Consider the following 16,109-nt stretch of genomic DNA (forward strand, 5'->3'; position numbering starts at 1 on the left):
AAATACAAAAAGTATTCAGGCAAAGTGGTGGGCACCTGTAATCCCAGCTACTTGGGAGACTGAGGTAGGAGAATCAGTTGAACCCAGGAGGCAGAGGTTGTAGTGAGCCAAGATAGCACCAATGGACTCCAGCCTGGGCAACAGAGCAAGATCCATTAGAAAAAAAAAAAAAAATGCAAGGTTAGCAAGTGTCCGGGAGGTGTTAATGACCTGGGCTAGCACCAACTGAAGACTCAGTGAAATTAAAACAAATTAGAAAGATAATAACTTCTGCTAGGTGATTCCGCTATGTTGAATGCTGGAGGGGTACATTTCATGTTAATTACCTGCATCATTGACAATTCTCTCATGTACTGGTGAGTCCACCACTCTAACCGTGCAAATACCGTTTATACTGGTCAACTAGCAACCACAAAGACACTCTTGATGCTGTCTCCCTCTCCCATCCTCCTCCCCAAGGCTGCAGGAGAGATGGAAAAGAGGCGGGTAAGAGAACACGGAAGATTTCTTTAAAAATAATTATGGTAATTATGTATGCATTTCCAGGGGGAGATTCTGGGAATTATTCCTAAAATGCTGGAAAGAATTTTTTCTTTTGATCTCGATTCTGAGCCAGAGAAAATCAAATTAAGAAAGAAAAGCAACAGAGAATTCTCGGTGGGGAGGAAGGAACGGGGTTGGGGCTGCTCGTGAGTTTCTGGGGAAAGATGGAGAAAAGGAAAGTCCTCTGACACCTTTCTCTAGATGTTGGTAGACTTAGGAGGAAGTGAGAGAGAAAAGATGAGACAGGTGAGGTTATGTCGTTACATCTTTCCGGCAAGGCTTCTCTCCCTCCCCTCATGGGGCCACGAGGATGGTCCCCTTTGAGCTATTGAGGACATAGTTCTTTGTAGCTTTTCCCACATCACACGTGTCTGGCTAGGCATCCTCCACAGTGGCCCTCCCTTGCAGAGGAGCCCTGTGAATTCCAGCCAACACTCCCAGAGCCGCCACAACAAGATGAGCAAGCGTAGGCGTGTGACGAGGTTTTTGTATTTTTTTCTTAATCCTCCCTTTCAGGCACTGGAAGAAATGGTCCTGTCACTTCTCTACATTTTCTTCCGCGGTTGCTAAGCAGCACGCCTCTGCCCCTTCCACTTCCCTCTGTTCCTGCTTTCTTGTCTCTCTCCACCCTCCACCCCCGCACACTCACAGTGCTCTTCCCTGCCGCGGTTTGGAAATCAGAGAACAGCCCCCAATCAGTTTGCTGTTCCCAGGGCCACAGCATTACAGTAGCGGGTTCCCTGACGGAGGCGTCTCCCAGCCTGCTCTGCAGAGCATGCGCTTAGGTCCTGGCAGGGAAGATCACTGCTTGAGCCCCTCTGCATTCAGCAACAGAACTGGGACTTCCTTCCTTCCTTCTTTCCTTCCTTCCTTCCTACCTTCCTTCCTTCCTTCCTTCCTTCCTTCCTTCCTTCCTCTCTCCTTCCCTCCCTCTCTCCTTCTCTCCCTCTCTCCTTCCCTTCCTCTCTCCCTCCCTCTCTCTCTCCCTTCCTCTCTCTCTCCCTTCCTCCCTCTCTCCCTTCCTCCCTGTCTCCCTTCCTTCCATCCTTCCTTCCTCCCTCTCTCCCTCCCTCCCTCCCTTCCTTTGTTTCTTCTTTCCTTCCTTTCTCCTTCCCTCCCTCCATCCAACCATCCCTTCCTTCCTCCCTCCCTTCCTTCCTTCCTTCCTCTACACTTTTTTCCTTCTTCCTTCCCTCCCTGCATGCTACAAGCCTTTGCCTAGAGACTAGAGCGGGGAAACTCAGAAGTATGCAGGCACCAGGCATTGCATTTCATGAGGGAAGGAGGCTGGATGTGAGACAATAGGGAATGGTGAGGACTGTTGCCTAGCTACCTGCCTAAGGAAGCTTTGCACTAACTCCAGCCAACTGTAGTTATGCAGGAATAGGTGTTTCAAGCTGGAAAGCTACTTTTTTATGCACAACTTCCAGATTTTTAAAACATCTCAATGCAGGACAAACAAAAACCCATGTGTGGGCCTCCAGCCTGTGGAGAGCCAAGCAGGGTCCATAATGCATGCTTGTGACACAGTTCCTTTTGAGGGTTGGATGGGTGGTTTGGGCAGCAGAATGGAGGATGGGTGGGAGGAAGGCAGGGGCTGTGGGTGGCAAGCCATGAGCCCCAGGAGCTCCTCGGAGAAGCCAGAAGGCTTGGTAGCAGCCCTGGACCTTGATTTCTGTAGGACCTTCATCTGGGCGCATGGTAGAATGGCCTAGCTGGACCTGAGACAAATAACCAGGGTGGAGAGAACGGACTGTCACTTTTCCTTTGGTTCCCAAAACTGCCAATCCTATTCCATGGTGGCAAGCCCTAAGCCTGAAGGACCACAAGCTAATCAGGGTCAGGCCCTGGGCAGATGGGGCCTCAAGGAATCCCAAAGGTCCATGGGTAAAGCTAGAATGATGCATCACTTTTCAGCTAAGTTACAACCCCAGCAAGTCACAGTGGGGTTACTGGAGGTCGGGCAGAAGTGGCATCAAGAAGGCCTATGCTCTGACCACCTTTGGGGCCATTCAGGGACACCATGATCAGGCTCTCCCCACTGGCCAAGGGACAGCCCACAGGGCCCCATGGGGCTCTGTCTCCCTGCTCCCTTTCCCATTGGCCACAAAGACTTCAGATGGCATTGAGACCTAAGCCAGATGCAGGAAGTGCAGCCCTCCCAAAACAAACCAGCAAGTCCCAGAGGGAGTGAAGGAATGGCCAAGAGCTGAGCTCTGAGCTGCAACTGACATTTGGAAGAGGAAGCTTCGGAGCCCAAAGCTCAGAGAATACGCTTCCTGGGTTCTGTTCAGTCACTGGAATTACCAACATGACAGCTTTCTCCAGAAGCTCTTCTGGACAGCCAGTGTTTCCATCTACCCCGGCCAGCTACCAGCATAGACCCAGCTCCCATCTGTCCACCTGGATCTCAGGCCCTGTTTCTGAGGCCCGGTTCTCTCCCCGGTACCAGGCTGCAGTCAGCGGGGACTAAATCTCACTGCCAAGGGCCTGGGCCGCGGCATCCAACTCTGTGCTCCAGGAAGGGCTGAAGGAGCCTGCATGACTGGAGGGGAAGGCTACATCCTCACACACCATCATCCCATTCTTTGACCTCTGGGAGCTGACCCTGCCCTGTGAGCCTCCAGGAACTGATGAACAGCAGCTGGGAATACAAAACGATCCATGGAGAATGACAGAGGCAGCTTATTTCTATATTTCTTTGTTTTTAAAAGGAATGAAGGGAGCTGTCTTCTGAGGCCTTTGGTTCCCTTTGCTTTTCAAAGTAGTAAGGAAGGGAGGGAGGAAGGAAGTTGAGGGAGTTTTTTGTTTTGTTTTGTTTCTTGAGACAGAGTCTTGCTGTGTTACCCAGGCTGGAGTGCAGAGGGGCGATCTTGGCTCACTGCGACCTCCGCGTCCCGGGTTCAAGCGATTCTCCTACCTCAGCCTCCTGAGCAGCTGGGATTACAAGGGCACGCCACCATGCCCAGCTAATTTTTGTACTTTTTAGTAGAGACAGCGTTTCACCAAGTTGGTCAGGCTGGTCTCGAACTCCTGACCTCGTGATCTGCCCACCTCAGCCTCCCAAAGTGCTGGGATTACAGGTGGAAGCCAACGCACCTGGACTGGAAGTTGAGGTTCTTAAAGTCAGTTCTACTCAAGGAATATTGATTGATGGCCAGTAACACACTGTGCAAAGGAATGTAGGGTCCAGTACAACCTGCATCATCCAGAAAGATTCAACAGAGAGGTGAGTGGAGCTGACACGAGAGCCTCGTCCTCATCAGGTAGGGGAAGCCAGGCACCTTGGAAGGGCTTCTGCGTTCCATCATCACTAGCTTTGAGGAGTAAGTGGTATTATTCCCATTTAGCAGATGGGAAAGTAAAGCCCAGAGGCATTAAGTAATTGGCAAGAGGCCATGTTGGTAATGAGGCCAGAGTGGGGACTCAAACCAGAGCTGTCTGGATGGTTGTAAAGCCCGGACTATTTTCTGCAGAACACCAGCTATAACAAAAAATGCTCCGGTGATGGTCCCAGAGATTGCTGGATTCAGCACAGGAAATGTTTATTGAGTGTGGGGAGCCTGAAAGGGACCAGCTCTTCTAGTCCAGAGCCTCCCTAGGCCAATCCCCCAACTCATCCAGTAGATATACATGTCCAGTTTCTGTAGCATTGGAGATATGCCTGGAAAATTAGTCCACAAAGAATTTCAAGCAAACAAAAAAGCTGTGTGAGATAATACCATGTTCCACCGCCAAGCTTAAGAATGAAATGTTACGGCCGGGTGCGGTGGCTCACGCCTATAATCCCAGCACTTTGGGAGGTCGAGGCAGGTGGATACTTTGAGATCAGAAGTTTGAGGCCACCCTGGCCAACATGGTGAAACCTCATTTCTAGTAAAAATATAAAAATTAATCAGGTATAGTGACTCATGCCTGTAATCCCAGCTACTTGGGAGGCTGAGGCAGAAGAATTGCTTGAATCAGGGAGGCAGAGGTTGCAGTGAGCCGAGATTGCACCGCTGCACTCCAGCCTAGGCAACAAGAGGGAAACTCCATCTCAAAAAAAAAAAAAAAAAATTAGCCAGGTGTGGTGGGACACACCTGTAATCTTGGCTTCTTGGGAGGCTGAGGCATGAGAATTGCTTGAACCCAGGAGGCAGAGCTTGCAGTGAGCCGAGATCATGCCACTCACTGTGCTCCAGCCTGGGCAACAGAGTGAGGCTCTGACCCCCCCACCAAAAGAAAAGAAAAAAGAAAGGAACTGTTAACAATTATAGTTGAAGCAGCCTGTGTCTCCCTCATGCACTAACTAAACATCCTCTCCTGGGCTTGTATCTACTGCCCCAAATATATGCTTTTATAATTCACGTGTGTCTTTATGGCTTTGCTGCATTTGTATGTGTTCCTAAACAATAGTATTGTTTGCATATTTCGGTATTTTCATATAAATGCTATGTTGTATGTACCCACATGCAAGTTTCTTTTTTTTTCTTTTTTCTTTTTTTTTTTTAAAAAAAAAAGCTTTATTGGTCGGTATGGCAGCTCATGCCTGTAATTCCAGCAATTTGGGAATCCAAGGCAAGAGGATTACTTCAGCCCAAAAGTTTGACCTGGGCAATATAGCAAATCCTCATCTCTACAAAAAATAAATAAAATTAGCTGGGCATGGTGGCACATGCCTATAATCTCAGCTACTTGGGAGGCTGAGGTGGGAGGATTGCTTGAGCCCAAGGGTTCAAGGCTACAGTAAGCTATAATCACACCACTGTACTCCAGCCTGGGCAGCAGAGTGAGACACTGTCTATTAAAGAAAGAAAGAAAAGAAAACCAGCTTTATTGAGATGTAACTCGTATACCATATAAGTCACCAATTTAAAATGTAACAAGTCAATGGCTTTCAGTATATTCAGAATTGTGCATCCATCACTACAATCAATTTCAGACCATTTTCATTACCCCAAAAAGAAACACGGCCACCTTCTTAGCCATCACCCACCAGTCTCCCCATTCTCTCTTGGCAGCTACTAATTTCCTCTCTGTCTCTATAGAAAGGAAACGTTCCTATTCTAGACATTCCATATGTGGAATTCCACATATGGAATGCCATTTATAATGGAATCATGGACCTTTAGAATCTGACTTCCTTCACTTAGCATAACGTTTTTAGGTTCATCCATGTTGCATCAGGGATCAGTTCTTCATTATTGACAAAGAATGTTTCATCGTATTTATACAGCACGGTTTATTTATTCATTCATCAGTTGACCATTTGGGTGGTTTCCACTCTTGGCTATTATGAGTAATAGGCTGTGAACATTCATGTACAAGATTTTGTGTGGACATATGTTTTCATTTCCCTTGTATATACCTATGAGGGAAGTTGCTGAGTCATATGGTAACTCTAAGTTTTTGAGAAACTGCCAAACAGTTTTTCAAAGCTCTGCACTACTTTACATTCCCACCAGCAATGTGCGATGATGGTTCGAATTTCACTACATCCTTGCCAACAGTTATTATGATCTGTCTTTTTCATTATAGCCAGCCTAGTGGGTGTGAAGTGGTGTCTCATCATGGTTTTGATTTGCTTTTCCCTGATGACAAATGATGTTGGCCATCTTTTCATGAGCTGGTCGGCCATTTTTTTATCTTCTTTGGAGAAATGTCTATTCAGATCCTTTGGATATTTTTAATTGGGTTATTCGTCTTTTTATTATTGAGTGGCAGTCATTCTTTTATTGTGAAGCATATGATTCTAGGTACAAGTCTCTTATCAAATATACTATTTGTGAAAATTTGCTCTCATTCTGTGGGTTGTCTTCACTTTCTTGATGTCTTTGAAGCACAAAAGTTTTCCACGTTAAAGTCCAGTTTAGCTGGGCATGGCAGTATACATTTGTAGTCCCAGCTACTCAGGAGGCTGAGGTAGGAGGATCACTTGAGCCTGGGATTTCAAGTGCAGCCTGGGCAACATAACAAGACCCCATCTCTTAAAAAATAAAGTCCAGTTTTTCTTTTTTGGTGGTGGTTGTCGCTTATGCTTTGGGTATCATATCTGAGAATCCATTGACTAATCCAAGGTTGTGAAGGCCTATGTTTTCTTAGACCTATGTTTTCTTCTAAGAGTTTTCTAGTTTTAACGGTTGCATTTAGATCTTTGATCCATTTTGAATTGGTTTTTGTTGATGGTGTGAGTTAAGGGTCTCACTTCAGTCTTTTGAATGTAGCTACTCCATTGTCCTGCCACCATTTTAAAAATTGAATTGTGTTGGCTCCCTTGTAGAAAATCAATTGATTAGAAATGTGAAGGTGTATTTCTAGACTGTCGAGGCTAGTCCAGTGCTATATGTCTGTCCTTATGTCAATTCCATCCTATCTATCTGATTTCTATTGCTTTGTACTAAGTTTTAGTACTCAGGAAGTATGAGCCCTCCAACTTTCTTCTTTTTAAAGATTAACTGTTCTGATTCTCTTGAATTTCCGTATGAATTTCAGGATTGGTTTTTTAATTTCTGCAAAGGAGTTAGCTGGTATTTTGACAGGATGGCATTGAATCTGTAGATCGATTTGAATTTTGCCATCTTAACAATATTAAACCTTTCCATCTATAATCATAGGGTGTCTTCAGGTCTTTAGTTTCTTTCAACAAGGTTGTATGGTTGTTCAGTGTAAAGTCTCATACTTCTTTGGTTAAATGTATTCCTAAGTATTTCATTCTTTTTTAACATTTTCTTTATTTTTTTTCATTTAGAGACAAGGTTTCTCTGACACGCAGGCTGGATGGAGTACAGTGGGCAGATAATAGCTCACTGCAGCCTCGGATTCCTGAGTTCAAGTGATCCTCCCACCTCAGCCTCCTGAATAACTAAGACTGCCAGCATGGCCACTACACCTGGCTAATTTTAAAAAATTTTTATAGAGATGGGGTCTTGCCATATTGCCCAGGTGGTTTCAAACTCCTGGGCTCCAGTGATCCACCTGCCTCAGCCTCCCATAGTGTTGGGATTATAGGCATGAGCCACCATGTTTAGCCACCATTTGTATTCTTTTTGATGCACTTATAAATGAATTTTTCTTAATTTCATTCTCAGTTTTTTCCTTGTCAACATATAGAAGAACTGCAACTGGGTTTTGTTTGTTTGTTTTTTGAGACAGAGTCTTGTTCTGTTACCCAGGCTGGAGTGCAGTGGCACAATCTCAGCTTACTGCAACCTCTGCCTCCCGGGTTCAAGTGATCCTCCTGCCTCAGGCTCCCAATAGCTGGGACTACAGGCGCGTACCACCACAGGAGAGACAGGGTTTCACCTTGTTGGCCAGGATGGTCATGATCTCCTGACCTCGTGATCCACTCATCTCAGCCTCCCCAAATGCTGGGATTACAGGCATGAGCCACCGTGCCTGGCCCAACTATTTTTTACATATTGATCTTGTATCCTGCAACCATACTAAACTCATTTAGTCATTCAAATAGTTTTTTGGTAGATTCTTCATCATCTTCTGTGTACAAGATTATGACAGCTGTCAGAGACCATTTTACTTCCTCCTTTCCATTCTGGATACCTCTTCTTTTCTCTTGCCTACTTGTTCTGCCTAGAATTTTCCAGAACAATGTTGAATAGCAGTGGCAGTAGTAGACATCCTTTCCTCATTCCTGATTTTAGGGGGAAGGCTTTCAGTCTTTCACGATTAAGCATGACGTTAGTGCTGGGTTTTTCACAGATGCCCTTTATCTGGTTGAGGAAGTTCCCTTCTATTCCTAGGATATTGAGTGTTCTTATTGTGAAGCATATGATTTGCTCTTCTTCCCCAACATGCTGAGTTTTATCCATGCATCACTGTGGTTTGTAATGTCTACTTTAACTAAAGACGTTGTAGGACAGGTAGAGGAGAAGGTTAAATCACATATCACTCCTCTTCTCTGATTACATCTTCTTTATGTCTCTCAAGCTGCCCAGCATTTGCCCCAACACAACTCCCCCTTCCACCCCCACCCCAGGCACACTCTCTCCTCTTTCATCCACTTGCTCACCAGAGGGCTTTTAGCAAAACAGAAACCCTCTTCCCTTTTCATCCATCTGGAGATAAATAAGGGAGAGTGGGAGTTCCAAAGAAGAATCCCTTCACTCTGCTTGGTGGGGAGAAGCTAGAACAGCAAATCTTCCTGAAGGAGGGTGCGTTTGAGCTTAGATTAGAAGCTGGGTAGGATGCTGCCAGGGAAGGAAGAAATAACTTGAGCAAAAACATCTCAGGTTGTGCCCTGATGAAAGGGAGTTTAGCCCCCAATGAGGCCCAGGGAGTTTAGCCTCAACAGTTCTTATGAGCATCTTCTACTCATATGATAGTTATACTGAGTGGGTCTCAGTAGACTCAATGTGATATGATTTATTTTCTTCTTTGAGACAGGGTCTTGCTCTGTCACCCAGGCTGGTGTGTGGTGGCATGATCATGGCTCACTGCAGCCTCAACTTCGAGCAATCTTCCTGCCTCAGCTTCCTGAGTAACTGGGACCACTGGCGTAGGCTACCATGCCCAGCTAGTTTCTAAATTTGTTATAGAGACGGAGTTTGGCCATGTTGCCCAGGCTGGTCTCAAACTCCAGGGCTCAAGTGATCCTCCCACTTCGGCCTCCCACAGTGCTGGGATTATAGGTCCATACCACCATGCCCGGCTATTTTTGTATAGGTGAGGTCTCCCTCTGTTGCCTAGGTTGGTCTCGAACTCCTGGGCTCAGGCAATACTCCCACCTCAGCCTCCCAAAATGCTGGGATTACAGGCATGAGCCACTGTGCCTAGCCTTGATTTCTGATCTCTAGAGTTGCCCTGTCCAATATGGTAGGCATTAGCCACAGGTGGCCATTCAAGTGTACATTAAGTAAAATTAAATAGCATTAAAAGTTTACTTCTGACAGGGCGTGGTGGCTCACATCTGTAATCCCAGCACTTTGGAAGGCTGAGTCGGGCGGATCAACTGAGGTCAGGAGTTTGAGCCTAGCCTGACCAACATGGAGAAACCCTGTCTCTACTAAAAATACAAAACTAGCTGGGCGTGGTGGCCTGCGCCTGTAGTCCCAGCTACTCGGGAGGCTGAGGCAGGAGGATCACTTGAACCCATGAGGTGGAGGTTGCAGTGAGTCGAGATCGCCTCATTGCACTTCAGCCTGGGCAACAAGAGTGAAACTCCATCTTAAAAAAAAATTTACTTCCTCATTTGGGCTAGATACATCTCAAGAGAGCAACAGCCACATGTAGTTAGTGGTTACCATATTGGATAGCACAACTGTAGGACATTTCTGTTATCACACAAAGATTGATTGGACAGTGTATTCTAGTATGGGAGGGAAGGAAGCTGTTTTTTCTTTCCTTTTTTTTTGAGACAGAGTTTCACTTTTACTGTCCAGGCTGGAGTGGAATAGCACGCTCTCGGCTCACTGCAACCTCCACCTCCTGGGTTCAAGTGATTCTCCTGCCTCAGCCTCCTGAGTAGCTGGGATTACAGGCGCCCACCGCCACGCCCAGCTAATTTTGTAATTTTTTTTAGTAGAGATGGGGTTTTGCCATATTGGTCAACTCCAACTCCTGACCTCAGGTGATCTACCCACTTTGGCCTCCCAAAGTGCTGGGATTACAGGCGTGAGCCACCTCGCCTGGCCTAGGAAGCTGTTTTTTATTTACATAATGAAGATAACTGAGGGTTTTGAACCAGACAAGCGAGCGTCAGGCGTAGGGTGAAGATGGCCTGGCCTGGGGGTTAGTAGGCTGGGTGCCAGTTCTGGCTCTGCCACCTCTGTTTCTGTCACTTTTGGACAAATCACTTCCCTTTTCTGGTTTTCCCATTGTTGGGAAAATGAAATTGTTGGGTGATGTCATCCCAAGAGCCCAGGCAGTGATTGATAGATTCTGCGGTTGTTTAGCCAGAAAGTGATGCATTTACCTGTTTCTTGAGATGTAGAGAAAAGAGCCTTGAACTCAGGAAGAAAGCAGCTGGTTCTGATGCCATCCAGCTGAGCCAGCATGGGCAAGTCACTTCACCTCTCTGAACCCCGTTTCCACATCTGTGAAAGTGAGTGAGAGGGCTTTGGGAAGATGAATTGAGAGGATTTAAAGGAAAGCACTGCAACAAAAGAGGAGGGATAATAGGATGTGACTAGGTCAGATCAAGTGGGAAAGTTAGCATAAACAAAGCTAAGTGGGTTTATTTGCTACAGAATTTCTCAGAACCCTTAATATGTGCACTGTGAATCTCTAAGTATTTAAATTAATATGACCACAGAATTCCATTCAAAATAAAATAATTCTCACCAGGTGTGGTGGGTCACACCTGTAATCCCAGCTCTTTGGGAGGCTGAGGCAGGCGGATCACTTGAGGTCAGACTGAAAAACATGGTGAAACCCTGTCTCTACTAAAAATACAAAAATTAGCTAAACGTGGTGGTGGATGGGCACCTGTAATCCCAGCTACTCAGGAGGCTCAGGCAGAAGAATCACTTCAACCTGAGAGGCGGAAATTGCAGTGAGCCAACATCTTGCCACTGCATTCCAGCCTGGGCAACAGAGTGAGACTCCGTCTCAATAACAATAATAATAATAATAATTGTTATTATTCCTTCAGGGAACGCTCACAAGCATTAGTTATTGTTACACGGAAGCCACTTGGGGATTCCCATTGGACAGGGATAGAGCACTTTCCTTGGCCACAGCTTGGACTGATGGCTGTCACCCAGCCTTGACCCTGAAAAATATCTGGTCTAAGGAAAAATTGGAAAGATCTGGGTTAGATGACATCATAGAGATGGCTTAGAGTGCAGGCAGTCTCCGGAGGAAAGTGGGAGGGAAAAGTGAAAATCTGGAGAAGATGAGGGTGTCAGCGAGAACTTATTGTTTACTGAAAGCAGGTGCAAACTATAGCGCAGGCACTGACCTTGACAGTTTCATAGGCATCATCTCTTATCCTCAGCACAACTCTGAGAAGCAGGTGGTGTCATACCCATTTCCCAGATGGGAAAACTGATACTCAAGGGGTTAAGCAATGTATGCATGTTTAACACGCAGTAAATGGTAGAGCTGGGATTTGAACCCATGGCTGTCTGAGTCCAAAGCCCATACTCTAACCCCTCTGCCTCAGGGAGCCTAAAATGCCATTACCCGAGAGCTTTCAGCCTGCGGCGGATGAGGAGGCAAGCCGCCTGTGGTTTGTAAATCTAGTTTTATCATCCGGCTTTTTCCTGATATCCGAGTGAGCTCTTTTCAATGGAATGAGCTTAATCTGTTATCCTCCCCCAGTCTTTCCAGTTTCCCATCAAACAAAGATGATTCAAGAGGCCCCAAATGCAGAGCTAAAATCAGCCTTTCATCCTTGGCACCTCCCACCTCTCACTCCTTTGGGAATCGCTAGGACTTAGGAGGCCGGTATTGAACCTGAGATTTCAAGAACTGTTTTTTTGAGTGGCTTACACCCACATCCTGAGCACTCTGAGTGAAGGCAGAGGTACTGCTTAGTAAGGTGGGAGGTAGAGGTACGGAGCTCCCAGGCAGGGATGAGGGGCACAGCATGGAGCAATGACTTCTAAGAGTGTTAATGTGTCTTCACGGATTGGACAGTCCCCATCCGAAAATTGATCAACTGCAATCAAAAGCAGTGGTACCAATTTCTTATTTTTTAGAATCTAATTTCTTAAGGGTATTGAGCCTTTACCTCCATGGCAATCAGGTCCAGACGGCAAAGGGAAACCCTCATGTCATCTCACCAGGACCTTGGCATTTAAAGACAGCATGGCAGGTTGCAACCTTACAAGGAAAGAATTGAGAAAAACATTGTAAGTACTGTGTACTTGGATGGTTTTGGCTGAACTTGAAAATAGGCGTCTTCCTTTGCAGTTAATTAGATTAATCAGCTGCAATTACAAATGCAACCCCTTGCTCCAGCAATATCCAACGTTTGTTGAACGTGTGTTATAACCTTGCCTTTAAATATAACCACATGTATGACATATTTTGTTTTCTCTTGGCCACTGGACTGGAAAACCATGAATACTAACATCTGCTTTGCTTTCTGATTGAATCAGGGGCAAAGAGCAGGTCTCTGTAGTGTCCTTCAGATTATGTCTGGGATATCAAGTTACAGTTGCTAACCACTTTCCCACTGCTTAAGAATCCGACCCTGAACATGACTTTTCTATTGAAAACGCTGTACTCACTCACTGGAGGACCAAACTACCTCCTGATCTTGCCTGCAGCATGTGAAGTCCACCCTCGAACCTCCCACGCCTCCACAACTCACTGTTGTAACCCCCGTTAGTTTTTTAAACAGTACTCAACCCCATTTGAGATTAATTTGTTTTTCGCTTATTTGTTTGTCTTCACCATGAAAATATTCCCTCCAGAAGGGCAGGACCATGTCTATTCCCCATGTCCTCTCCTCCCCTAGGGCCAAGAACAGTTAGTAGGCAACTCAGTAAGTATTTGTTAAATAAATCACAGTCTTTCCCATTGTGTGGCGAAGGAAGTAAGAGTGAAGCATTTGGTGAGAAAGTGGCGATCCTCTTGCAGTCATTTCAGTCCTGATAATATCAGGAGTCTCATTGCTGGGTGAGCTGGCTCACGCCTATAATCTCAACACTTTGGGGAGGCTGGGATGGGAGGATTACTGGAGGCCAGGAGTTTGAAACCAACCTTGGCAGTATAGTGAGACCTTGCAGCTAGAAATTAAAAAAAATAATAATAATTAGCTGGGCATGATGGCACACGCCTACAGTCCCAGTTACTTGGGAGGCTGAGGCAGGAGAATTGCTTGAACCCAGGAGGTGGAGACCACAATGAGCTGTGATCACACCATTGCACTCCTACATGGTGAGACTCTGTCTCAAAAATAAAAAAGGCTGAGTGTGGTGGCTCATGCCTGTAATCCCAGCACTTTGGCAGGCCAAGGCGGGTGGATCACCTGAGGTCAGGAGTTCAAGACCAGTTTGGCCAACATGGTAAAATCCTATCTCTCTAAAAATGAAAAAAAAAAAAAAAATTAGCCAGGCATAGTAGTGGGCACGTGTAATCCTAGCTACTTGGGAGGCTGAGGCAGGGAGAATTACTTGAACCCAGAGGCAGAGGTTGCAGTAAGCTGAGATTGTGCCACTGCACTCCAGCCTGGAGGACAGAGCTAGAGACTCCCTCTCAAAAAAAAAGTCTCAGTTCGGTGTCTAACATCTCTCTTCCTTGCTATTCTCATCTCCTGACACCTCCACACTCCCCACACCCTGCCTTTCTTTGTTGTTTAAATAGAAAGTACATCTCTGGGCTCGGAGTGAAGGACAGTTATGAAGGCTAGCTAGGATTTAATACTATTGTTTTGTTTTTTGAGTGTTTAATCCCTTTCAAATAACACTTGCAACTCTATGTTTCTGGCAGTAATATAAAGTTTCCCTTTAAAAGAAATCTAAGCGTAAGTGTATTGCTTTAAAGGAAAACAGTCACAATGCAGGTGAAATGAAACAAAAGGCTTGGAGGTAGTCTCTGCGTGGCTGAGGTTTGGAAAGGAAGGCACGCGAGCATGCACATTCATCCACGGGACTGCCTGGTAAGAGTTCTGCTTGACCAGTACCTAGTGAAAGGCAATTCAGCAAACAGAACTTCCTCTCTTCTTCAAATAATTCAGGCCTGTGCGGTTACGTCCTACTTCCTCATCCCTTTCCTTTCCTCCTCTCCCTGCATCCACCTTTAGGAGTTATCATTACTCAGAAAGAGACCAAGAAATACAGGGGACAAGCTGGGCACGGTGGCTCATGCCTGTATTCCCAGTACTTTGGGAGGCCGAGGTGGGTGGATCACAAGGTCAAGAGATCGAGACCATCCTGGCCAACACGGTGAAACCCCATCTTTACTAAAAATACAAAAATTAGCTGGGCATGGTGGCCCATGCCTGTAGTCCCAGCTACTCAGGAGGCTGAGGCAGAAGAATTGCTTGAACCCGGGAGGCAGAGGTTGCGGTGAGCTGAGAGTGATCTCAGACCACTGCACTCTGGCCCAGCGACAGAATGAGACTCGGTCTCAAAAAAAACTGAAATAAATAAATATAGGGGACCTGGGACCACATGGGACCTGATGTGGGAAGCCCCACAAGACACTGGCAGGAAATACCTGCAGCTGTATTCTTAGCCAAATCCTGAAATTGCAGACAAATTGTGTACTTTTCTGAAGTTTTGCTATCATTCATCAAGTTCTGAAAGGGCCCCGACAAGAGTTGGGAACCACTGGAATGGAGGCGGCACCAGGAATGAAACGTTGCCCTGGAGTTCTGACCCTTGGTTTTCTGCCTCACACAGCTGGTCGGTTAATAATGCAGCAAGTTAATAATTAAAATGGGACTGTGTGATCCTTAAAGCTGCAGGCTCGCTCCCTCCCGTCTTCACTTGAAGAAGGCTGTTGCCACCAAAATCAGTGGGCTCTCCCAGAAGGCTCTGTACTTACCTGTGCTTATAGATAAACACAGAGAACAGTCTGCTTTTCTGTCCGGGTCTCCTCCACACTTGGAGCTTATGCATCCAGAGACCGTGGCTGGCTGGTTCATCTTTGGCTTCATCATCCTTCATGTTTAATTGTCTGGACTTTTGCCTCTACCCTATCTAACTTCCCCAAATTATTTCTTGTCAGTACCCCAGGATCAAGATGGGTGGACCCATTGCTCTGTTTGTAAGCTGGGAGGCAGGAAATTTGGCTGAGCTGTGTGACTTTAAACAAGTTACTTCACATCTCTGACTCACAGGAGTGCTGCTAAATTTAGATCAAATGAAGGAACAGATGTGGGAGCTCTGCAGAAAGTTAGAAGAGTCATCTGGGTTGTGAAAACTCTATTTAGAGAGCAGCACTCAAGTCACCATCTGACCAATAACTCCTAGAAGACCCCGGGGTAAGGTCCTCCCACTCAGAAAAAAAAAAAAAAAAATGATATGGAACTTGCAGCTTTTGCAGTGGTTTTAAACATGACTTTTTTTAAGGTAAGTCCCATTCAGATTCTCCAAGGCATAGTAGATAATCCTCCAACAGTAACTATCTAAGGTGTATAATTGTGGCTCTTTCGTACTTCCCTTAAAGGACCCTTACCTATTTCTAGGCCATGTGGTTGGGATGGTATTGATTGGCTCCAGATATGAACATGTGATTCAGAATTGGCCAGTTAGATCATCACATTCCCTTGATCATAAGCAATTGGTTTAAGTCTGAGTATGTCATTCAGTTTGGGCCAATGAGATGTAAGGAGACTTTGCAGACATTTCTGAGATGTAACATATTCCTTTCAAATAGAACCTAGCTTGATATTGGGCCAAAGCTGGTGCAGTCTTCTTAACAGCAGGAAGAGAGAATTGGAGAATGGTCTGCAACAAAAAAATGGAACAAAAGATGGATGGAGACAGTGTGTTTGTTTGTGTGAAATATCTGTGGCATGAGTTTTGTGTTTCTTGCAACCATAAGAGAACTGACTGACTACAGCACATATATATGTATATATTCGTGTGTGTGTGTGTGTGTGTGTGTGTGTGTGTGTGTGTGTGTGTATTGCTTTTTTTTTAGACAGGGTCTCTCTCTCCCAGGCTGGAATG

General features: G+C 45.7%; 1 long non-coding RNA gene across 1 annotated transcript in view; it reads left to right on the forward strand.

The window, feature by feature from the left end:
• LOC119472886 overlaps positions 1-16,109 on the forward strand; it is a 102,181-nt gene that overhangs the window by 49,045 nt on the left and 37,027 nt on the right. The gene's annotated exons all lie outside the window — the stretch shown is intronic.

This window comes from Cebus imitator, unplaced genomic scaffold (genome assembly GCF_001604975.1).
Source record: "Cebus imitator isolate Cc_AM_T3 unplaced genomic scaffold, Cebus_imitator-1.0 Scaffold122, whole genome shotgun sequence".
In the NCBI taxonomy this organism is placed as follows: domain Eukaryota; kingdom Metazoa; phylum Chordata; class Mammalia; order Primates; family Cebidae; genus Cebus; species Cebus imitator.